This window comes from Canis lupus, chromosome 24, assembly GCF_003254725.2.
Source record: "Canis lupus dingo isolate Sandy chromosome 24, ASM325472v2, whole genome shotgun sequence".
Taxonomy (NCBI): domain Eukaryota; kingdom Metazoa; phylum Chordata; class Mammalia; order Carnivora; family Canidae; genus Canis; species Canis lupus.
Window position 1 is genome coordinate 25,203,268 of NC_064266.1, and position 23,396 is coordinate 25,226,663.

A 23,396-nucleotide genomic window follows, 5' to 3' on the forward strand; every position below is an offset into this window, starting at 1 on the left:
TGTAGGGCCCTGTATGCCAAAGTGAGGGCTTTGGCTTTCAGTGAGTGACATGAGAGCCACAAGGGCTTTGAGCAGAGACTTGTATCTTAACAGGACGCTCAAACCAGGCTTAAGGGACCAAGAGTGGAGGCAGGGAGTCCACGGGGAGGCTGGAACCAGGTGGCAGAGGTAGAGCTAGCAAGGACTGATTGGATACTGGAGATGTTTTGAAGATAGAGACTACCTGATGGGTTGCATATGGGGAAAGACAGTAGGAAGGAGGGAGGGGTGAAGGGAGAGAGGGGGAGAAAGAGGGAGAAGTTGGTGTTAAAATCCACATGGCTGAATGAGGTCATCTGTGTTGGCAGAAAAGGGGACCAAGCCAGGGTCCCTCCTGGTTATTTCAGGGAGCAACATTTGGGTGACTGGAAATGTGTCTGGTGAACTGAAAATCAGGATGTGAGTCTGAGTTATAAACAAAGGACATAAAGAAGAATAAAATCTTTTCTGTCATAAAAACCAATTGAAGGGGCCACAGAAAAGAGCTGGGGAGTCAGGAGGCTCAGTTTCTGTGCCGGCCCTCCATGTCTGCTGTGTGGCCCTACGTAGGCACCTACTCTCTCTGGGCCTCTGATTCCTTTCGGAAGATCTTGATTCTGACTCCTATGGAGGTGCTGGGGCAGCCGGCGCGGGAGGGGGGGGGGGGTTCCCGGAGGCCTGTGGTTGTGGAGGATGGAGAGGAGGGGAGGCAGGGGTTCTGGTGAGCTCAGAGCTGAGGGTGGGAAGAAAGCTGGCCCAAAGAGCTGCTTCTCTGGAGGGGTTTACAGACAGGGCAGCCACAGCCAAGAAAGAGGAGGGATTTGTGCAGAGTCCCCCACCTCTAACCCACAGCAGGTCCTGCTGGGATGGCTGAGAAGGGGGTGGTTCCTAGAGGCAGCACCATGACCTCAGGCTGAGTCTTTGTTCCAGCAAAGTGGCTGAGCCAGCAGCTGGGCTGGGCTGGGCTATATTTCTTCTGTGCGGCTCCTCCAGGGCCCAACATGATAGAGGAGCCCCCTTCTGCCTTCTCCCCAACACAGTGGCCTTTCTCTGCTGCTGACCTTTCTAGAGACATTTTGTTGTCTCCACCACAGAAGGCAGAAGCATCTCCACTAAGCACTTGGTCATAGAACTCAGTGTGACGCAGCCACAGGGGGCCTAAGAGCTCATTGGCTGGCTGGAGAAACTGAGGCCTGTGTGGGAGAGTGACTTGCCCTGGCCCCAAGAGCTGGGGGAGATCTGAGACTGGAACCTGATCTACCACTTTGCAGTTCAGAAAACTCCCCTGTCCTCCTTCATCCGTCCCATCCTGCTTTATTTTCCCCCTACACCCTTTGTCAAGGGTTTGTGGGACAAAGGGAGCAGGCTCTTGAGGTAGGCTGATCTGGGTACCAGCCTCACTTCTACCATTTATTTGCTGTGTGACCTTAGGTGAGTCACTCAACCTCTCTGAGCCTCATTCTTTCTGTCAGCCAGATGGATGTAATGATGACAGCCTGTCAGGGCTATGAGGAAGAGCAATGTAAACACTGTGGAATTGGGAAAATAGGAGGCCTTGACCGGTACCAGTCTCATTCCCTCTGGGCTGATGGGCATCTGGGTTATCTGGCAGGAGGAGGAGATGCCCAGAGCTTCAGTGCGGGTAATGCTGAGAGCATTCCCACTGATATTTCACGTAAAGGTATCACACAGAGCGCACATAGAATTTGTCTCCCAGGGCCAGGCCCCCCTGGGTGGGGTCTGGAGAAAAGACCAGAACCCCAACACCTAGGAGACAGACAGTCATCTCCCCAGTGTGAGTAGCGGTTTGTTGGGGTGTGGCAGCACGGGCATCGGGCAGGCTGCCCAGTTCCAGGCTGTGTGAGGGAGCTTGGAATGGCTGCATCTGCCCCCACGCTGACGCGTCTCCTCCTCTTCCTGGCTACACCTATCAAGAGCAAGGACCAGGTCCTCTGTCTCCTCCATTTACTCCCGACCCACTGCTTCTGCCTCTCATTTCCACACTGCCCCTGCCACCCGGCTCCCTCCTTCTCCCCCTAGCTGAGCTGCTCAGGGGTTTTGCTGATGCTCCCTGACTTTGGTTATTTCTCACCCTCTGCAACCTGGATCACATCCCACCCCTCTGTGGTCCTTGTTCTCACCAAAGCCACCGGGACCTCCTGTGGTTCACTGGGGGCCACTTCTCATGCGCACCTCCCTGAGGCTCTGGGCAGCGCGCTCTCCACCATTTGGCCTGCCTCTCTGGCTGCTGCATCCAAACCCTTGCCGGTCTCTTCCTCCACTGGTCCCCTGAATGTCTCTTTCTCAGGGCTCTGTCCCCTTGTCTCCTCTTAGGCCACACCCTCTCCAGGGGACTCAATTACCACCTGCCATTGCTCCAGTGTACCTCTGAACACCCACAGTCCCCACACCCCCAGCTCTGTCCCTGGCCTTTCCCAGGAGCTCTCTTGGACATCACTCCAATGCTCCAGAAGCACCTCCTACCCAGTGTGTCCAGAGTGACCTTGGCACCTGCCCTCCGGCCACCTTGCCACTCTGATGAGTGAGTGGCACCACTGTCCTCCATGTGGACCCTGGTGGCTATGCCACAGCATCCCCTTTGTCCCCATCAGTCTTTTTTTTTTTTAGTATTTTATTTATTTATTCATGAGAGACACAGAGAGAGAGAGAGGCAGAGACATAGGCAGAGGGAGAAGCAGGCTCCATGCAGGGACCCCGACGTGGGACTCGATCCCAGGACTCCAGGATCACACCCTGGGTTGAAGGCGGTGCTAATCCACTGAGCCACCCGGGCTGCCCCCCATCAGTCTTTTTTTAAAAACTGCTTTATTGAGGTATAGCTTATATACCATAAAGTTTGCTTAAGTGTTCATTTTGAGTTTTATAAATGTAACAGTATGCAGCCATTACCAAAATCCAAAATTTCCTCATGCACATTTGCAGTCATTTCCTACTCCCATCCCAGGCCCCAGGCAACCGCTGATATGCTTCCTGTCTCTTTGGTTTTGCCTTTTCTAGAAAGTTCATTTATTTTTTTTCTAATTTTTTATTTATTTATGATAGTCACAGAGAGAGAGAGAGGCAGAGACACAGGCAGAGGGAGAAGCAGGCTCCATGCACCGGGAGCCCGACATGGGATTCGATCCCGGGTCTCCAGGATCGCGCCCTGGGCCAAAGGCAGGCACTAAACCGCTGCGCCACCCAGGGATCCCTAGAAAGTTCATTTAAATGGGAATAGGTGTAGTGTTTATGTCTAGCTTCTTTCACTCAGCATATTGGTATTTATGTCCATCTTTCTGTTTATACCCTTGTCAGTGTTTCGTTCTTTCTTTTTTTTTAATTTTTTTTTATTTTTTAATTTTTATTTATTTATGATAGTCAGAGAGAGAGAGGCAGAGACACACAGGCAGAGGGAGAAGCAGGCTCCATGCACCGGGAGCCCGACGTGGGATTCGATCCCGGGTCTCCAGGATCGCGCCCTGGGCCAAAGGCAGGCGCCAAACTGCTGCGCCACCCAGGGATCCCTGTTTCGTTCCTTCTTAGTGCTGAGTAATAGTCCATGTTACGAAGATATAGATAACATTTGTACATATGTACTTGTGTATATAACACAATACATATATAATATTTTGTTTATTTGTTCACTGGTTGATGGGCATTTGAAATTTTGACTTTTCGGGGATGCCTAGATGCTCAGAGGTTGGGCATCTGTCTTCAGCTCGGGCATAATCCTGGAGTCCCAGGATAGAGTCCTAGAATCGAGTCCCACATCAGGCTCCCTACATGGAGCCTGCTTCTCCCTCTGCCTATGTCTCTGCCTCTCTCACTCTCTCTCTCACATGGATAAATGAATAAAATCTTAAAAAAAAAAAGAAAGAAAATTTTGGCTTTTCGAATAATGCTGTGATGAACATTCACCTGCAAGGCTTTGTGGAGTCTTATTAGTTAACCTTAAAAATAAACAATATTTTACCAGCAAAAATGAGTTCATCCAGGAATCGCAGAGGATTGCAATTCAGGACAGGCAAGCTATGGCAAAATCAAAACCCTGATTGAACTGTGCCTGAAGTTCACCCAGGTTCTGAGCCTTTTCAGTTATGTGGGTTAACAAATTTATTGTTAAAACTTGAGATGGCTTTGTTGTTGTTGTTATTGTTGTTTATAGCTCAGAGGTTCGCAAACTCTGGCCATGGCCAACCTGTTCTTATATAAAAAAAAAAAAAATTGTTGCTGTAACACAGCAATGCCCATTCATTTATGTATTGTCTCTGACAGCTTTGGTGCACCAAATGGCCCACAAGCCCAAAGTATTTATGATATTGTAGCCAGAAGCTTAATATTCAATATATCACCACAGTCACTCAGGATAGGAACCTGGAAGTCATCCCTGACTCCTCCTTCTGTCTCATCCTACGCATCTAATCAGCCCCAAGTCTGATTGGTCTTATAGTCTGTGTCCTGATTCGTATGCTGGCCCCCAGTCCCAGTGTCCCTGTCCCAGGTAGACCGTTATCAGCAGTCACCCATACCATACTGGCCACCTCTAGGCTGCCCCACCTATCTGCTGGGTGAGCTTTCTCCCACCCAGACTTGCTGAGGCCTTAGGCTCCCCATTGCTCTGAGGGTAAAGGTCACACTCCATGGACTGGTATTGCAGGACCCTCATGATCAGGTCCTGACCTGTGTTTCCAGCCCTGACTCCCCTCCCCACTCCCCTTCTTCCCCAGAACCCACCCCCCACACACCCGTGCAGAATTCCTCGAAGTTTCCCAGACACGGTGTGCTTTTTCTGTCTTCCTCCTGCCACCACCTCCCTTCCCCACTTTGTCCACCTAGTAGGATCCTATGCATCCTCTGAGGCCCAGCCCAAGTTTCACTTCCTTTTTGATATTTTTCTAATCAGGCTGGTCAGGGCTCCTGGGGGACCCCGGGCCTCCTTCCAGGGCAGCTCCTGTCATATTGGACAGCTGTGCTGTTTCTATAGTTGCCACTTCCACTGACTCATTCGCCTCCTTGCTCTCTGCTCCACCCAGCTTGGAGCCACACACAAACTAGGGGTTCAAGAAGTGTTTGTGGGGCGCAGTGTTCCCTGCCTGTGGCTCCAAAGGCACCATGAGGAATCAGAGGGCCTCCAGGCAGTAGAGGCTTTGCACTGAGGGACCTTTGGGGCTCAGTGTTAACAAAGGGGGATGGGAGGACCGGAACTGCCTAGGCCCCACAGGCGGGAGCGCCTGCAGGGAGTGCAAAGAAGGACAAAATGAACCAACCGGGAGCTCAGAGAAGGATTCAGAGGAAGGAAAAGTAGGGCAGGCACACACGGGCCCTGAGAGTACCCAATAGAAAGAGAGGGATTACGGGGAGATGTCATTAAAAGGAAGATCTTCCATGGCCTCTAGAAGTCAGCTGGGACAAGGAGAGACCAGAAGGCCTGTTAGGGTGCTGCTGGGTCCCATCCGAGCTGCCACAAAATTTAGAGGTTCACAAAACAGCCTTCAGAGGATTCAGAAAATGCCTAATTTCCAAGTTCTCGACTGAAGACAAATTTAGGCCCCAGCTGGCTGGGTCTGGGGTGAATCCTCTCAAAAAGCAGCGGTGGAAGATTCAGGGGAGCACTGGCTTGGGAGTCTGAGCCAGCTCTGCTGTCACTCATTGTGGGGGTCTTGGCTTTCCCATCTCAGGCTTAGGGCTGAGTGCCCTCACTCAGTGCTCCTTGCAGAAGTGTGTGCTGATGCAAATCTAGTGCATGGAAAACCAGAATCCAGGCCAGGCCAAACTCCCTCTTGGGGCTATAGTGAGGCAGAAATGACACTGTGGATGTGAAAGTGCCTTACAAGCTGTAAGATACCAGGACACTGTGTCAGTGTCCCTTCCTCCAAGCAGCCTTCCTGGACTCCGCCACTCAGTGGCTCTCCAGATTGTGTATAAACCTTGTCCTTGCACCCATCTGCTCTGTTACAGACCCTGATGTAGGACATGTCCCCCTACTAGACTGAGCTCCTTGGGGAGAGGGACAAGTGTGTCAGTCTGCCACATCTGGCTCGGTGCCTGGCCCAGAGCAGGAGTTTGGTAACTAGTTCTCAAATGACCTTGAATTGTAAAGAAGCAATTAACTTGTGGCTGCTGAACAGCCTCAGTTATAAAAGCAGGGACTAGGTGGTACATGGTAGAAATCTTTCTAATGAAATGACAAATGGTTTGTGAGTTGTAGCTTAAGTGTGAGCATCTGGAAGTGCAATCTCAGGGAGGTTGCTAATAGCTCTCTTGTGCTAGCCAATAGGGCAGCCACAAGGGACAAGTGGCTATTAAAATTAAAAAGTTAAATAAAATTTAAAATTCAGTTCTTTAGTTGTACTGGTCACACCTGGGGTGCTCAGTAGCCACATGTGGCTTGTGGCTACTATTGGATGAGGCACGTGGGAACATCTCCATCGTTGCAGGCAGTTCTACCGGACACATTCCTCAGTACCTTGAAAATGCATGTCCAAGCATTATCTTGGACCTTGATAATTTGGGGGAAGGGTTGGGGGGTGCTTGCAAGATATCAGGGAGACAACTAGGGCTCTAGAGACTGGCCAGCCAGAGTTTGGATACCTGCTCAGCCATTTACTTGTGAAGACTAAGGCAAAGGCACCTCTGTCTCCTCTCAGAAGCTCAGTATTCTCATCTGCAGAATGGGCGTCCATACAGCAGTGTAGGGCCGTGAGGGACAGGAGCAGTCCTCTAGAGCTGTAAGAGGGAGTGGACAGGACAGGCTGCACGTGTCGGAAGGCTCTCAGTGGGAAAGCCTCCCAGGCCCTTAGATCTTGTTGCTTAACCACCCACCCACCTCAAAACTAGGGACAAGGCATGCTGGAATTCATCCGGGCTCAGGAGCCAGTCTGGGGCAGTGATGGGTGGGGTTGGCTGGGGGTAGTCCTCAGAGGAGGGCAAGGCTAGAGCTGGTGACTCTGGGGCTAGCCAGAGCCTGGGAGATGCTGGGCAGGGGCACATTCCAGAGCCTCCAGTTGCTGAAGAGGAGAAAGATTTGCTGTCTAGATTAGCATGCACTTTCTGTAAAGTGCTCTGTTGTCCACCAGCTGACTGGAGGATATTAATTAGTAAAATATAAGCAATAATAGCAACTATATTTGCTGAGCATTTTCTATATACCAGGCACTCTGCTAAGAGCCATAATATGTGTATGCATTAGCTCATTTAGTCCTTTGTAATAGGTGTATCATTATTCCCATTTTACAGATGGGGAGCCCTGAGGTCATTTGTTCAAGGTCACAGCTACTACGTGATAGAGCTGGCTGGGGTCTGACCAGGCTGTGTATCTCGAGTCCATGCTTTGGATAAAGTATAAACTCCTTACCTGGTCTGCAAGGCCCCTGCAGAGCCAGCCTCATTTGGCCCTTCCACCTTCACCTCTGTTGCTCCCCACCTATCTGGTGAAGTTTCTCAGACACCTTAAGTGTCTCTGTCCTTGTTTATCCCTCCACCTTAATGCTCTCCCCACCTTCCCTCCACCCTCTACAGATTCATGTTCACCCTTCAAGACCCACTTCTGGTGTGAGCATCTGGCAGCCAAGGACTGGGGCTAAGTCATCCTTGGGTCACAGTCCCCGGCAAGTGGCTTGGAGCACTAAAAGGCTCAGTAAATTAGGGGTGGTAGATGGGTAGGCGGGCGAATGAGTTAATGGAGGGAAGGCTAGAGTGGATGAATGGTGAGTCAAGGGCAAGGAGAGAGATGGTGGATGGTTGGGAAAGTGGGTGGATGAGTGGCTTGTACTCAGATGCTCTGAGCCTGAATGGGACCTGAACCCAGAACAGAGCAGTGGGCATGGAGAGAAGCTGTGGTTTGACAGACATCTCTGGGCAGAATCAGTGAAGCTTGAGAGGGCTGAGGGGCAGGGAGTGGTCCGGAGTGATGTCCAAGTTTCTAGCTTGGAGGCTTGGGAAGATCCTGGCATTATCAGGGAAGAATGGTTTGGGGGAAAAGGTGATGGGGTCCATATTGGACATGGAGCCTGGGAAAGGGGTCTATGGAGAGAAAGCCCAGGAGGCAGCTGGGGAGATGAGCCTTGGTCAGGTTCAGGCGCAAGGTCAGGCTGCGTAGAGAGACTGGGGAGATCAGTGTGGACTCAGAATCAAGGGCTGGAGGGAAGCTCTCAGAGGAGGCAGGGGAACCGTGGGCCCTGGGGGCAGAAAGCCAGGAGGACTTTGAGCACTGCCATGTTGGGAGTGTCCATAAATCATTGCAGGTGGTGTGTTTAGGGCAGCCAATGAGGAGGGGTACAGGTAGGAGATTCAATGCTGGAAGCGGACCGTGAAGGGTGGCAAGCTGGTTTTGACCAGCCTGGGGAGGGTTACCCTGAGCAGGGAAACCACTCAGGCAAAGGCAGGGAGCAGGAAATGGATGAGGAACGTCCATGTGCTGTGAGGGCCTCAGAGCCGGTGGCAGTGAGCTGCGGAACAGGAGAGTCAATACCTTTTCTCTGCCCTGGTCAGCATGTCAGCCTCTGCCCCAGCGGGCCCAGCCTCCAGGGCCTGAGAGGACTCTGGGGGAATCTGGGAACTGTTACTTCAGACAGGCGACCTCCCTTCCCTGGGCCTCATTTACCTCATCTGGAAACACCCGCCTAGTTTGCTGAGAGGAGAAAGTAAGACCCAGGGGGTGTGGAAAGCCCGGCGGCCGCCCCGCTCCCTCCCCCACCCCATCCCGTGCACGTGGGACTCTATAAATGCTATTTTTTAACTATTTTGTATTTCAATTCCACTCCACAAATATTTATTGAGCTAAAAGGTTCTGTGCAAATCCATTTGGTAAATTAAATTTTTGTACAACAAGTACCATTTTACCTGGGCCTGGGTTGGCAAAGTTGAGGAGACCTTTCATTGTTCAAGGAGCCCTGAGGTGAATTCTTTTGAAAAGCCCCAGTCAGATTGGTTTTTTGAGTCCTAGAGGATCTTGGCTTTTCAAGCTTGCGGAACGAGGCTTTCATTTGTTTCTATGTGTGTTTTGAAAAATATCCTCCTGGGTACAGCACAGAAGATGGGCCGAAGGAGGCAGCAGGATGCCCGGGGAGGAGGCAGGTGCAGTGGTCTGAGTGAGAGATCATGGTGGCCGGGATGGGCAGTGACTTGGGATAAAGAGAAGGGGATTTGAGAGATGTATGGGAGGTGTCAAAAAATAGGACATGTCTAGAGCTTTACACATAGGACAGGGGGGTGCAGGTGAGCAAGAAGGAAAAGAAGGGACATGGGAGCCTCTTGACTTCTTGGCTACCAAAGAGGGTGAGCTGCTTCCAGGTACCAAGTTAGATAATGCTGGAAGAGAGCAAGGTCCCCAGGGGAGGTCACAAACACAGCCATGGACATGTACATTGAGGTGTGGACAAGGCAGCAGACCGAGCCTCCAGTAGGAATTTGGGGTATGGACCTGGAGCTCTGAGGGACAGGCTGGGATGGAGACAGAAATGTCTGTGGACAGGGAAACACAGAGCTTGTGGCACTCAATAAATATTTATTCAGCCTTGAAAATATCTGTTGAGTGAAGTCTTCACGGAGCACCTCCACTTCAGGTACTGGGCTAGGCACTGGGGATCTGGCGATAAACCAATGTATACAACTCTGCCTCATAGGGCCGGCATTTTAGTGGAAGGGGCAGGCGATCATCAGATAGATTCCTTTTTCCGTCCCCTGTTGTATAGTGATGCATATAAGAACCATGGAGGGGGATCCCTGGGTGGCGCAGTGGTTTGGCGCCTGCCTTCGGCCCAGGGCGCGATCCTGGAGACCCGGGATCGAATCCCACATCGGGCTCCCGGTGCATGGAGCCTGCTTCTCCCTCTGCCTGTGTCTCTGCCTCTCTCTCTTTCTGTGTCTCTCATAAATAAATAAAATCTTTAATAAAAAAAATGAGCAACTGAGTCTCAGAGAAGCTAAGAAATTTGCCCAAGTTCACTCAGTGGTGTAACTGGCAGAGCCTGGATTTTCACCTCAAGCCCATGCTCTTCAGTGAAGAGTCTTAACTACTCTGCTGAGCTACCTCTCATTGACAAGGTCAGGTCTCTGCAAAGAGCTGAAGGAAGTGAGGGGGTAGGGCTCGCAGACATCTGGGCAACCAACATTCCAGGCAGAGGAAGAACAGATGCAAAGGCCCTGAGGCAGAAATCTGCCTGGTATATTTGGAGAATTGCATAGAGGCCAGTGTTGCTGGGTCAGAAGCAGGAGACAAAAGAGGACATGAATAATCCAGAAAAGAGATGTTGATGGCTCTGTCCACAGTGATGGTAGCAATGCAGGTGGCACATCAGCTTCTTGATAGACTGTGAAGGTGGGTCCAGTAGGAGTTGCTGATGACTTGGATGTGGAGGGTGAGGGAAAGAGAGGTGTTAAGAGAAGCTCGGGCCTGAGTGCGTTCCTTTGACCAAAATAGGGGCAGCTGTGGAAGGAACCGTTTCATAAAGTACTTTCCATGTCCATTATCCCTTTATCCCATCATACATTTGCCCACTACTCCTGGCTACTCTCTGAGATTATATGACTTGCTCAGGATCATTCAGCCAGAAGGTGGAGCCTGGACTGGTAGCCAGGTGTGCGTCATAGGATCTGGAATTTCAGTTCACTTATTCAATCAGCAAACATTTCTGGAGCACCTACTGTGTGCCAGACGTTGCAGCATTGACCGTGATGACCAATGATGATGGCCTTGCCCTCCTGGAGCTCCCAGCCTGATGAAGGAAGCAGTGTCAACCAGTGATCGTGAAAGTGATTTTCTTATATCAGTATAAGTGGCAAGAAGGAGAAACCCAGGATGCTCTAGGAGCCAGTAACCAGGGGCCTGATGTAGTTGGGAGGTCAGGAAAGGCTTCCTGGAGGAGATGAATGTGAAGTGCAAAGGCCTCTGGCATAGAGGGTCTGTGGGGGTGTGGGAGGCTTCTTGGGAAAATATTTCTTGGTTTCCCAGGCCTCAGGGGAAGAACACTGAGGGGACTGCAGGTTCCCAGAGGATGGCTGCCCATTTGGAAGTTGCAAAATGTTTGTTAGCTTTGGATTGTTGTAACAGGTTTTTTGAGATAGAATTTATATACCATCCAATTCACCCAATCAAAGTGTACAATTTAATGGTTTTTAGTGTATTCACAGAGTTGTGCAGCCATCACCACAATCCACTTTAGAACATTTTCATTATTCTAAAAAGAAATCATGAGCCACTTAGCCATCACTCCCTCCCAAGCCCCCCACTGGCAACCACTAATCTACCAGCTTCCATACAGAATTGCCTGTCTCGGACATTTCATATAAGTGAAATCATACGCTATGTGGTCTTTTGTGACTGCCTCCTTTCACTTAACATAATGTTCTCAAGGTTCATCCCTGTTGGAAGTCCCAATCTTAAATACCATCAGAGCTGGCAGGAACCTAAGAGACCATCCTGTGTGCTTCTCCCACTTATTGTAAAGTGGGGAATCTGGAAGGAGATGTGCTCCAGTCCTGCAGCAAGGACATTGGGGGGAATCCCCAGATCAGGACCCCTGTTCCCCCTACCCTGAACAGGAGCCTTCCTCTGCTATCACCGCTTCTCCTTCTGCTTTGGCTCTGGGTGATTTGGGCTAAAAGTGACAACGTGGTTGGTAATGCGTCCTCCCAAGTGCTGGATTTCCATGCACTGGCAATTTTCACGCCCCATGGTCTATCTTGAAATCTTTTATGCATCTTTAAGAATTTGTGTCCACTAATTTAGAATTTTTTGGAGTCTGATATTTTCTTTTTCTGCTACTTAAACTTTTTTGTTTGTTTTTGTCCAGACAGTCACACCTGTTTTCCTTGGTTGGTGATTCTTCCACTGGGGGAGGCAGGGTAGCATTGGGGTTAACGGCTGGGTCTTGGCATTGGATGCCCTACCCCTTTCTCATTGTGTGCCTGTGAGTAATTGCTGAAGCTCTCTGAGCCTCAGTTTCTCCCTTTGAAAACCAGGAATAACACTGTAGGGCTGTGGTGAGGAACACATGGAGTCAAGCCTGTTTGGGCTTGGCAAAGAGTGGATGCAGATACAGGGGGGTTATGAGGGCTTTCCAGGGCCTTGGGGTAACCAGGAGAGGAAGGTACCATTCCTCACCATCGTCTGGCCTTTCCTCTGTATTCCTACTGTACCTCCCCTCTCAGGGCTTGAGTTCACATTCCAGCCCCACTTGGATTCTCTGCCCCCACATCAGCTCAGGTTCCTCGGTGCCTCAGTTTCTCCACCTGTAGAATGAGAGACTGAGGGCAGGAGCTTCCATGGAAGCCTCTGAGGTAGCCACAAGGCTCCTGGGAGGGGGCATGGAATGGAGGCACCCCTTCCTCCTCCTTCCAGGAGGGCCTGCTTCCTGCTGATTTAAAGTTCCAAGCAGGAGCAGTGGCACCTGTTCAGGAGAGGTGGGTGGAGAGGGACACCTGGTTTCCCTCTGCCTCTCGCACAAGACGTGTTATGTGGGAGGTGGTGGGCAGAGAGGCAGTGGAGGGCCTCCTACTCTGCGTGCAGGGGACAGGGGCAAAGCCTGTTTGGAGGGGCTCTCTCAGGTAGATATGCCAGGCCGGGTGTTACCTTCTCAATCCTCACGGCACCCCTCAGAGAAGGCATTCTTACTCCCGTTTGACAGGGGGGGAAACTGAGGCTCGGAGTGGGGCAGCTGGCTGCCCAGTGTCGCTCAGTGAGTGAGGGGCTGAACTGGGATTCGAACTCAGGCCCGTGTGACTCCAGCCCCTCCCCGCTCTCTCCCCCATCCAGGGATAAGAAGGGAGAAGCAAGGCAGTGGTGGGGCGGATTGGAGCCTTTGGAACCCCGGCTTCCTGGCTGCTGTGGGGATTCTGTGGGTGGTGGGAAAGGCATCGTAAATATGCATGACATGTAAATACGCCTCTGAAAAACAATGTGGGGGCCCACGTGAGCCAAGATGCCAGAGTGCTTTGGAAAATGTAGTGTTGTGCAAACACTTGGGTTTCTATGATGATTGCTCCGTGGTATCTCCCACTCTGGTGTTCACAGGGCCAGTCCAGCGGGCTCGGGGTGGAGGGATCACCTCTGATACCTCCTCATTAACACTCTCCCCCATTCCTACAGACGCTGGTGCCTCCCCCTCTGCCAGGTGCTGGGTGGCTGGAACTGGGTCTCTCTGGGTGCCAGAGGGCGTTGTCCTGTGCTGCTTCCCGCCAGCACCTCCGATTGAGTGCCCAGAGGAATGTGTGTGCCAGCCCTTGGTCCAGTGCCTGCTCCCGAGCTGACGCCTGCTGGTTCCCGACTGGTTCCCATCTTCCCTCTGCACGTAGCTCCCTGGTTGGTAAGTAAGTGCGTCCGTAGCCCGGGCACACGGCATCGGGGCTGCTCACCCGCTCACCCACGCTCTGCACAGTTGGGAGATGCCCAGCCTTCCACCCAGTGGCGCCCACGTGCTGGCGAAGGGACCCCAGTGAGAGCTTTTCTGTCTGGGCTCAATTTATAGTTTAACTGCTTGTCTTACTCAGTCCTCCCCACACCCCAGGAGGTGGGCACAGTGATTGCGTCTGTTTTACGGGAGAGAAAGCCATTTGCCTGAGGACGCACAGCAAATCCAGCTCTGACTACCTCAGAGGCCAGCTCTTGCCCAGGGGCTTGGGCAGTTGACACTGTGGGCTCAGTAAGGGAAGGGGAGCAGTGGGCCATGCTGGAAGCCGTGGAAGCTCTGGGGCTCACAGACGGGCTAAGGTGAGGCCATTGGAGTTCCTGAATATTGGGGAGCCCCATTGTTCTTGCTCCTTCATCCTGTTCCACCCACACTCCTCTGGTCCCCACTTTACCTAACCCCAGAACAGGATGAGGTGCAGCACCCCACCTCATGTCTGACCACCGTCTGAGGATCCCACAGTGCACCCACACCTGGTCCCGTCGTCCTTCCACACAGATGAGGCTGACAGCATGCCCCCTATTCCCCACAACAGTGCCTAACACTCACCACATTCCTGAATCTCACCCTCCCACCACCTCTCAAGGCTGTTCACAGATGAGGAAACTGAGGCTCATGGGAGCTCAAGGGGCTTGCCCGGGGTCCCCCACCACTACTCAGCATGGAACCGTTGATTTGCGATCTGCCTCCTTATCAGACCTCAGCTCCTCAAAGGTGAGATATAACTGCTTCATTCCCGCAGGGGACAGCCAGTGGCTGGCACAGTGCCTGGCAGATAATGGGTACACAGTGACTAGTTGTGGAAGGAAGGAAGAGGGAAAGGAGAGAAAGGACTCTCCCCTCCCTCCACCCAGACACTTGCAGGCCCTGGGAGCCCATTGGCCTTTTGGCCAGCTGCTGGTCCCTGCTGATCGCAGAGAGCTTGCAGTCAGCTCAGGTCAGCGGGACAGCCAGCCCCTCTGGTCTCAACTCTCTTATCTGCCAACAGCGGCCCAGCCTCCCTGATGGGGTGGTTATGAGAAGGGAAAAAGACTCGTAAATATGTATAATATGCAAATGTCATAGGATAATAAAAACCCATGAAGTTCGCTGTACATAATGTATGTAGAAGTGCTGCTTCTTCGAGAACAAGGAGCTGCACACTCGTGCGGTGCCAGCCTCATTAATAACTGGGAAATGCCCCTATTAATTAGCTGCCCCCCAGCCCCGCTCCCCCGGTCTGGCCTCCGCCTGTCGTAGCTACAGACAGCTATCGCATTTGGCTGAGATGCTGTTGCCAGAAAAGAAGCGATAAGGGTATGGCGGTCTGAGAGCTGTATCTGTGGGATGTAATCACTGGCAAACAGTCCTGGTCATGCCCTAGGCTCTGCGTGTCTTCCCCAGGGACTAAATACATAACAGGAGCAACCCCAACCACAGCAGGCATTTCTTGAGCAATTACTATGTGCCTGGCCTGGCACTAATTGCTTTGTTTTCTTCTCATCTCAAATAGACTACAACGACCCTGTGGGAGGTTGAGGCATATGGACCTGGGGCACAGGGCTCATGCACCGACATTCTGGTCCTTCCTGAAAATGCCTGCCATCGGTGTGCATGTGCCCCTACCCCCGAGCCAGAGGGGCAGGGCTGCGGCCACTGAAATAACAGTGTGGCTGGCAGCCCCCGGTGTGTGTGGCCCAGTGACGGAGAACGGGATTCCTTGGCACGGGTTGGGAGAGCAGCCGTCAGCATTGTAGGAAAGATGGAGGCTCGGGCGGCAGCGAGGGAGGTGTTACTTGCAGCTATTTTGCTAACAAGCTGGTTATTTAAAGAAGAGCTAAAGCCAAAGTCGGAAAGCCGGATGGGGAGTCTCCACGCCCTGAGCAGAGGCAGCCAGGGGTCTGGGGGCCTGGTTGGGTCCGGGTAGAGTAGCCACACATTTGTTTTTCATTTGCTTATTATTAGTAATAATAGTAACAGCAAGCACCAGTAGAGTCTGGAAATGGAGAAAAGAGGCTGGAAGGATTGGGAGGGAGGCAATAATCTGTTCATTGACCCAGGTGGTGGTTACAGAATGCTTTATTCTGTGATCATTTGTTGCAGTCAACATTTTTTTAAAAGATGTATTTTATTTAGAGAGAGAATGTGAGCAGGGGTGCCTGCTCGGCAGACAGGGCAGGGCACCAGCCCCAGAGGCATTCCTACATCCCCAGGGCATTTGTCGTGTGCTAGTCCCTGCTGGTCTCTGCCCTCACAGAGCCCAGAAGCCCAGAGGAGAGGCAGGTATTACTCAATCACCCAAATAAGTAGTGACCAAGAAGAGACTCCATCAGTGCAGTGAAGGAAATGAGCATGGTGATGTCGTAAATACTAACATGATCGGAGGGCCTGAAGGACGTGGAACAGTCCAGGATGGCCTCCCTAAGAATGTGGCCTCTGAGCTGTGACCTGAAGTATAACAGGGATCCCGACACGCTAGAGAGTGTTCACTGTAGCACTGTTGACTATAGAAGGACGGTTGGGAACAACCCATTTTTCCATCACCAGGGGACTCGTTAAACCCATTTACTGAAGTCATACAGTGGCGCCCACTGTAGCTGTTAGAAATGGATCTGTGGCCCTAAATTCCCCACTGTGGAAAGAACTTCATAGTGTATTGTAGAGTTGGGGAAAAAAAGAGGTTATAAAACAGCATGGGCAGCATGATATCATTTTTGTAAGAGCTACATGTGTTTCTGAAAACTGTTCACAGTGGGGGCATGGGAGATCTTTGCTGTGTCTTCTCTGTAATTTTCTAGATTTGGGGTGCTTCCTAAGTGTTAGGACTTGGTGGGGAGAAACAGGGAGTTTGGGCTTCCATGGTCCTGCTTGAGGCAGTTCCCCTCTCCTGCTACCTACTGCAGTAAAATGGGATGAGGCATGGGGTGGGGAATTAGCAGATGTGGGCCACACTTCAGTTTTACCACTTCTTGACTATGTGACCTTGGTCAAGTCACTCTCTCTCTAAAGCTGACTTGTCCCTTCTATGATTAAGAGACAAGAATAGCATCAGAGGGTGGCTGTGGGGCTTTCGTGAGTTAAAACATAGAGAGGGGATCCCTGGGTGGCGCAGCGGTTTGGCGCCTGCCTTTGGCCCAGGGCGCGATCCTGGAGACCCGGGATCGAGTCCCACATCGGGCTCCCGGTGCATGGAGCCTGCTTCTCCCTCTGCCTGTGTCTCTGCCTCTCTCTCTCTCTCTCTGTGACTATCATGAATAAATAAATAAAATCTTTAAAAAAAAATAAAAAATAAAACATAGAGAGGACTAGAACACTCCCAGTTGCATCACTGGTGGCAGCTGCTGTTACCACTGCCAGAGGTGACATATCTTGTGTGCTCATCACATTGTGCCTGGGCTCTCAGTGCTGACTGGCCCTCTAGGCTTGTCTCTGCCCTTGCTCACTGAGAGTCAGACCAAGTTGAAGGATGAGGCTGAGGGAGATGGGGAGCTTAGTTAGGTGCACATAGCTGGCTGGACCCGAGGCCAGCAAGCACCACCCTCCCACCCCCAAGCCCTGACTACCTCCCCACCAACTCACTTGCATATCTGTCAATGAGTGTTCTTGCAGAGATGCTGTTATGGGGCGCTCTTGCCCTGGATTTGCTTTTTCTGATAGCCACTAAATCTACCCAGAAAGACAGTTTCTACCTTTCTAGACACTCAGAGAATCTTAAATCTCAAGTAGAGAAACTTCTAGTTGTGAAGCCAAACTCTTAGAATCATAGAATCTTAGTCATAAATAATCCAGCAAGAGCAAACATGGGCATTTTACAAGAAAGTTTACTGAATCTCTCCTGATGATGGTAATAAATGAGAAACTACCCAATTATCTATCAGCTAGAGATGGTTAAATAAATTACAGTCCAGCCAGACAATGGCATTCTCAGTGGCTGTAGAGACAATGCTGTAGATCTATACTTGTTGACATGGAAACAAGTCTGTGGTGTATTGTTAAGGAAAAAATAGGTTATAAAATGGTGTGTATTGTATGATCTCATTTTTGTTAGAAAAAATGTGTATAAATACATGCATGCTCCTGCCCAGAGAAACCCCTAGAATGACAACCATCAAACTGTTCATAGCAGGTTCCTCTGGATAGTGAGATATGAAAGAGCTCTGCTGTTACTTTTGCTTGCACCATTCAGGTACTTTTCAGATACAAGTGACAGGAAACCCAGCCCAAACTGATTTAAACAAAAATGGAATTTATCAGCTTGAAATTGTGAAGTCCAGAGGTAATTCAGGCTCAGCAGGACCCAGGGGCTCAGATGCTGTTCCTGGAACTTGATTTTCCTCCCCATTTCTCACTCTGCTTCCTCTGAATTGTTCTGATGTTCTCATAGCACTCTCTCATTCAGGTGATAAGATGCTTGTCCAGAGGAATATGCAAGACTTCTTCCTAGAGAGCTCAGACACAAGTCCCAGAACTGAGTGTTGGCACTGATTGGTCACATTTGTGGATGTGCACCCACCATCCCACCCCCCACTCTAATCAATTGCTCTGATTGGCAGCCTGGGCCTGTGCACCCCATCCCCAGCCAGAAGTGAGTCAAAGCCATTAGAACTATGTGGACTGTGACCTTCAAAACAGTGGCCAAACACAGCAAACTCCCCCTTCTAGACTTACCTAGATTTCCCAAGATGCAGTCTTTCATAGTCAGAAGAAATAACACTACTAATGAATAATCCTGAGCCCAGGTCTTACAGGTAGAAGCTCACTAGGGCAGCTCTAGACTCTCTCTGAATCGGAGCACTGGCATCTGTGAGGTGCCAGTTCAGCTCAGGAGACATTGGCCTTCTGTGTGAAAGCCTGCTCCGGACCTGGGAGGAAGCCCTTGAGGGTCTTGTCATCTTTGAGGGAGAATGACAAGTCAACAGATGACTTATCTGGAAGGTAAATGTGCATGCAGGGGCTGAGACAACACAAAAGCCAGCTTAAAGCAAGGAAGGCTTTTGCAGGGGGTGATACGAAGCTGAGGAGCCAAGGAGAGTACAGGAAATACGTGTTGGCAGGAGACATAATGTGTTAGAGGCCCCAAGACATGTGGTGGGGGTGCATCCAGCAAAGGTGCAGAGGTGAGCCCAGAACACAGGAGCCTTGAATGCCACAGTAAGGGCTTGGACTTGACCCTGAAGGCAGCCCGGAGACTTTGTGGGATGTTGTAGGAGGAGCGAAACGTCAGCAAGCTCAATCTGGCTTGTACTGAGAGCATAACCTTGGAGGAGTCAGGTCCATATCTTCTGGTCTAAATTCCTTCCCGCCTTGGGTCAGAATTCCTGTCCCGAGGTGTTCAGCCACAGCTTGCATGCCCCCAGAGATAGGGAGCTCACTCTTGTTCCTCCCACCTCTGTTAGAAAGCTCCTTCACAGGATCCAGTCTACAGTCTTGACACTGCCCAAGGCACATCTGAAACACTTCCCACCCACCTGCCACTGAGGTCTCTCTCCCAAATGACCTGACAGAGGACTAGGCAAGGACCTGCCTTTTTAGAGGCCCTGGGGGTCTTTATACCCTGCTGGGAGCCTGAATAGAGAGTCACATCAACCTGACAGCAGAGGTAGTGTTTAGATCTTTGAACACACATCTACTTCCATCAGTTCTCCAAATTCTCTGCATTTTACAAACAAGAAACCAAAAGTTGGAGAGGCAAGCCACCTATACAACATCACGGAGCAAGTTAGAGACAGGCCTGGGGTGTGGACTCTCTTACACCCCAACCCCCTCCATGGCCCTTCTTGTCATCTCCTCCCACCCTGTCTGTGGGAGCCCTGGTCACTTCATCTGCTGAGGCTTGGACAGCTTTATTCTGGAAGCTCCAGCCATCCCAGATCATCCCCTGATATCCTTCTAAATTTGGAGGCAGCCAGCAAAATCTTCATTAGTCAAATGTTGGTGACTATTTTGACAGCAGCATTTTTTGTTTCTGATACATCAAAGCTGTGACATGCACAAGCCATGTTTTATGGGTTGTCTGCCCCTCAGTCCGCATTTTGTCATTCATTCCAGCACTTCACAAACATGGATTAGTGTCTACTATGTGCCAGGCACTGTACTAGACACCAGGCCACAAAGGTACATTAGGGCAGCACCTGCCTGAGGCAGCTCAGCCAAAGAGAGGTGTCTCTATCAACGAAGGCAGGTGATACATGGATCAGAGGGAGATGCCTATCAGTCGGTGATCTTCTGGAACAGAGAAATTGATTCTACCCCTCTAAGCAGAGTCTTGAGAGATGGATAGGGGTTCTTCAAGAGAAACAACTCAGTGAGCCAGGTGGGACAAGTGGGCTGTGCAAAAATCTCACCTTCCTCCTGCTAAGCATTTAGGCCTCAGGGTGTCAGGGCTGAGAGAGGCCAGAGAGCTCACCTGAGCCAGAGTTTGGAAGACCTCAACTATTGAGTGGGGAGGTTCACACCCCTTGGGTTGAAAGGGAGGCAAAGGCAGGGCAGGTCTTGGTATTAGAAAGGTCTTCCCATTGGTCTGGTGACACTTGGGGATGACAGTGGGCAGGGCAAGACCATAGGGATAGTGCAGAAAGGTATATGGCAGGGAGATTTCACAGGGCTTGGAGACTTAGTGGGTGCTATGGCAGCGGAGAGGGGTGACATGGGTTTGGGAGTTCTGTGGACCAGTGTCGAGGTGATTGTGCCAAAGGTTGAGTGAGTGTCAGTGAGAGTCGCCAAGGGGGCCCACAGGTACCTCTTCAGCTTTCATGAAACTTAAAGCAGCAGCCCAGGGAGGCCTCCAATGTCCCCATGCCCCCACTGAATGACCAGCAAGTCTCTTCCCCTCATGCAGCCTCAGTTTGCCCCTCTGTAAAATGGGGGTGATGACAGTACCTCCCCTGGGACTGTGAGGAAGGTTGGAGGAGGAGAGTATGTGAAGGGCAGGCCCTACACAGTGCCTAGCACACAGTAAGTAAATGCTGGTGACTGGGGACTGCTCTGATTACCATGGCTAGGGGTACGGGGTAAACAAAGAACTGGGTATGTCACCTGCAGAGGGAAATCAGAGATCTGGAGGGGCCTTGTCCCCCTGCCTTTCTGTATCTGTTGGGGAAGGCAGTCTGGGTCTGGCACTCACAGGAAAGCCTCTAGAGAAGGAGATTCCAGCTTAGGCTAGGAAACCCTTTTGGATGCAAAGAGCTCTTTGCAGATGGGCTAACTTGGATGGTAATGAGCTCCCCAGCACTGGGAATATTCAAGTAGCAGCTGCACTACAACTTGGTGGAAAAGTCTGTAGAGTATTTGTGATCCAGCTAAGGATCTGGGAGGTCCTTTCCAGCCCAAAGAGTCTTTGATTTCATGTTTTTCCTTCTCCGATCCTGTTTCCTTATCTGTAATATAGGGAAAACAGCAGCCCCTTTCTTAGAATTGGTTGCAAAGTTTAAGTGACATCATCCAAATAAAGTGCTTAACCCAGATTTGGCATATAGCAAGTGCTCCTGTCCCCATGGTGGCTGTTATTATGGTTGTTGGTGTTCTGCTAAATTCTGGGGTGTGTCACTTCCATCTGACGGCCTCGGGTTGCTGTCTTGTCGATCAGGTGCTCCCGCCTGCCTGCCCTTCAGGGCCTGCTCTGGGCCCTTCTCATTGCCACCCTCTGTGTCTCCAGCTCCTCCCCCACCCCAGGAGGTGGTAGGAATTCCAGACCCTTCTGGGCCCCTTTTAGCTCCTGCTTGAGTGAGAGTTGGCAGGTTGGGGCGGCGGGTGCCATCCGCCTCCCATATGCTTCCTGCTATTTAGAGGAAAACTCTCCCCGTGTTCCTCCAACCACACGGGCTGACATTTCCAGACAGACGCTGGAATCAGCTCTTTGGGGGATTGGCAGATAAATTTGGCCCTGGCTGTTGGGAAAATCTTCAGCCTTACCACGGAAGCAGAGCCCAGGCTCGCGGACTTCCGTCCAGCCCGCGACTCCTGAGGCCTGGTCCTCCTGGGGGCTGGAGCACTGGTCCACAGCCTTGCAGATGAGGGTAAGTCTGTTGGCCCAATCGTACCCCAGCAAAGCCCCTGGTCAGGAAGTTGTGGCTTCCAGCTTTACATTAAGGGAGCAGGAGTTTGTGAGATGAAGCAGTGCCTCCCCCCCTCCTCCCAGACACCTGGGTGTTGCCCAGCTCAGCCTGGCAGAGGAGCAGGATTTAGTTTAGGGAGACCTGAGCTCAAGACTGCTTATTGTCTCTGTGACCTCCAACTCTCTGAGCCTCTTTTTTTCATCTGTAAAATGGGAATCTATTTTAATAGATTAATAATAGAGTCTATCCGATTAAAGGCCCTTAGAATGATGTCAGGTACATAATAGGTGCTCAGCAAATACTAGCGCTGTCGTCATCATCATCATTATTATTTGGTCTAGAACAATGTCTGGTCCGTGGTAGGAGTTCAGTAAATATTAGTGTATTTCTTTTCTTCTTTCTTACAACTGTAGCTACTTAGGGAAATACTGGGGCATTTCAGAATTAGCTCAAATAGGAGTGACCAGAGGCACAAATGGATGAATAAGGATATGTGAAGGCAGCCACATCCAGGGTAAAGTATAGGTAGCTGGTCTCCCAGCATGTACACACACATATATACACACACACATTCTCTCTGTGCCAAAGTTTTTTCACCACTGCTGAAATCTAGTTGACTCCTGAAGCCATGTGACACAGAACAGCTTGGCTTGGATGGATGGGAGGAAGAGGAAGGTTTGGCTGGAGGCAGAGTTAGGCGAGACCCTGGGCATCAAGTGCAGTAGAGGGGTTTCAGAGAACCTTAAGTAGTTTTATTTGGCTAGAGTAGAAGGTGGGTGGCAGGAAGGCGTGGGAAGTAAGTTTAAGCTTCATTCAGCACTTCCTGGCTGAGTCTGAGTACTGGGCCTCATGCCAGGCACTGGGGCAACTGGCAGAAAAGATGGGCATATTTCCTGCCCTCAAGAAGCTCTGGTTCTTACTGAGGGAAGGGGTGTAGATGACAGACATTCAGACAATGAATTAACAAGATTCTTGGTTGTGTTCAAGTGGACCCAGGTCTGGAAGAAGAGGTGGCAGGGAACAATGGAGGTAGGTACCAACTTGAGGCAGGGTGGTCAGAGAGGGCCTCTCTGTGGTCTGAAGGATCCCTGCAAGTGGTAGTCAAGGCAAAAGTGAGGGGCAAAGAGAATAGCAGGAGTAAATGTTGGGAAGGTGGCAGTAGTTAAAACCTAGAGGCCTTGAATGCTGGGTCCAAGCATAACTGCCCTTAAGGAATGGTGGTGGGGGCAGAAAGTAGGAAAAAGATGAGAACCAGGAGACCTATCTGCAAAGATTGACCAAGAGCCTACCATGCACGCTGTTGGAGGCAGTCAGTGGGATAATTCTGGACCAGAAAGAGGTGAATGAACAGGGATGAGGGAGAGTGCATTTCACGGGGGTGGGACATCTGAGCAGAATCCTGGGAGTTGAGACATGTATGTTTTGAGGATCTAGACTTAACGTGTAGCTAAGAGTGGAGTTAGGTAAAGGAGGTGACATCAGGAGAACTTAGAACCAGATCCTAGAGTGGTCAGGAAGAGTCTTATTGGAGAACCAAGTATGGGGTGCAGAGAGGGGCTTCCTCACAGCCTGGGACTACTGGTGGGAATGCCAGCAGGTGAGAGAGTGAGCAGACCTATGCACTTATCTGCATTAGACCCAGAGGCCAATTCTAGATGTTTAACTGCTGTGTGAGTTTGGGAAAATCACTTGATCTCTCTGAGCCTCACTTGTTGTAATAATACTGAATCCATTGAAATTGCATTTGGCTGCATATAAGAGAAGAGGGAACGTAACAGTGATATAAACACCCAAAGATCCAGAAGCAGGTAGTCCAGAGCCAGTGCAGCAATTCAAGTGAGAAATCAAGATACATACCCTTAGCATATATCTTTCATTCTCGTGGCTATGAAGTGGCTGCGCCACCTCCACATGTTGTGTCTGAATTCCAGGCAAGACA

At 50.8% G+C, this 23,396-nt stretch overlaps 1 protein-coding gene across 1 annotated transcript in view; it reads left to right on the plus strand.

Annotated features, from left to right (window-relative positions):
* DLGAP4 (DLG associated protein 4) overlaps positions 1–23,396 on the plus strand; it is a 195,258-nt gene that overhangs the window by 42,395 nt on the left and 129,467 nt on the right. Inside the window, exon 2 of the mRNA XM_025469950.3 lies at positions 13,106–13,322. The gene's annotated coding sequence lies outside the window, so the exon portion shown is untranslated. The remainder of the gene's footprint in view (positions 1–13,105; positions 13,323–23,396) is intronic.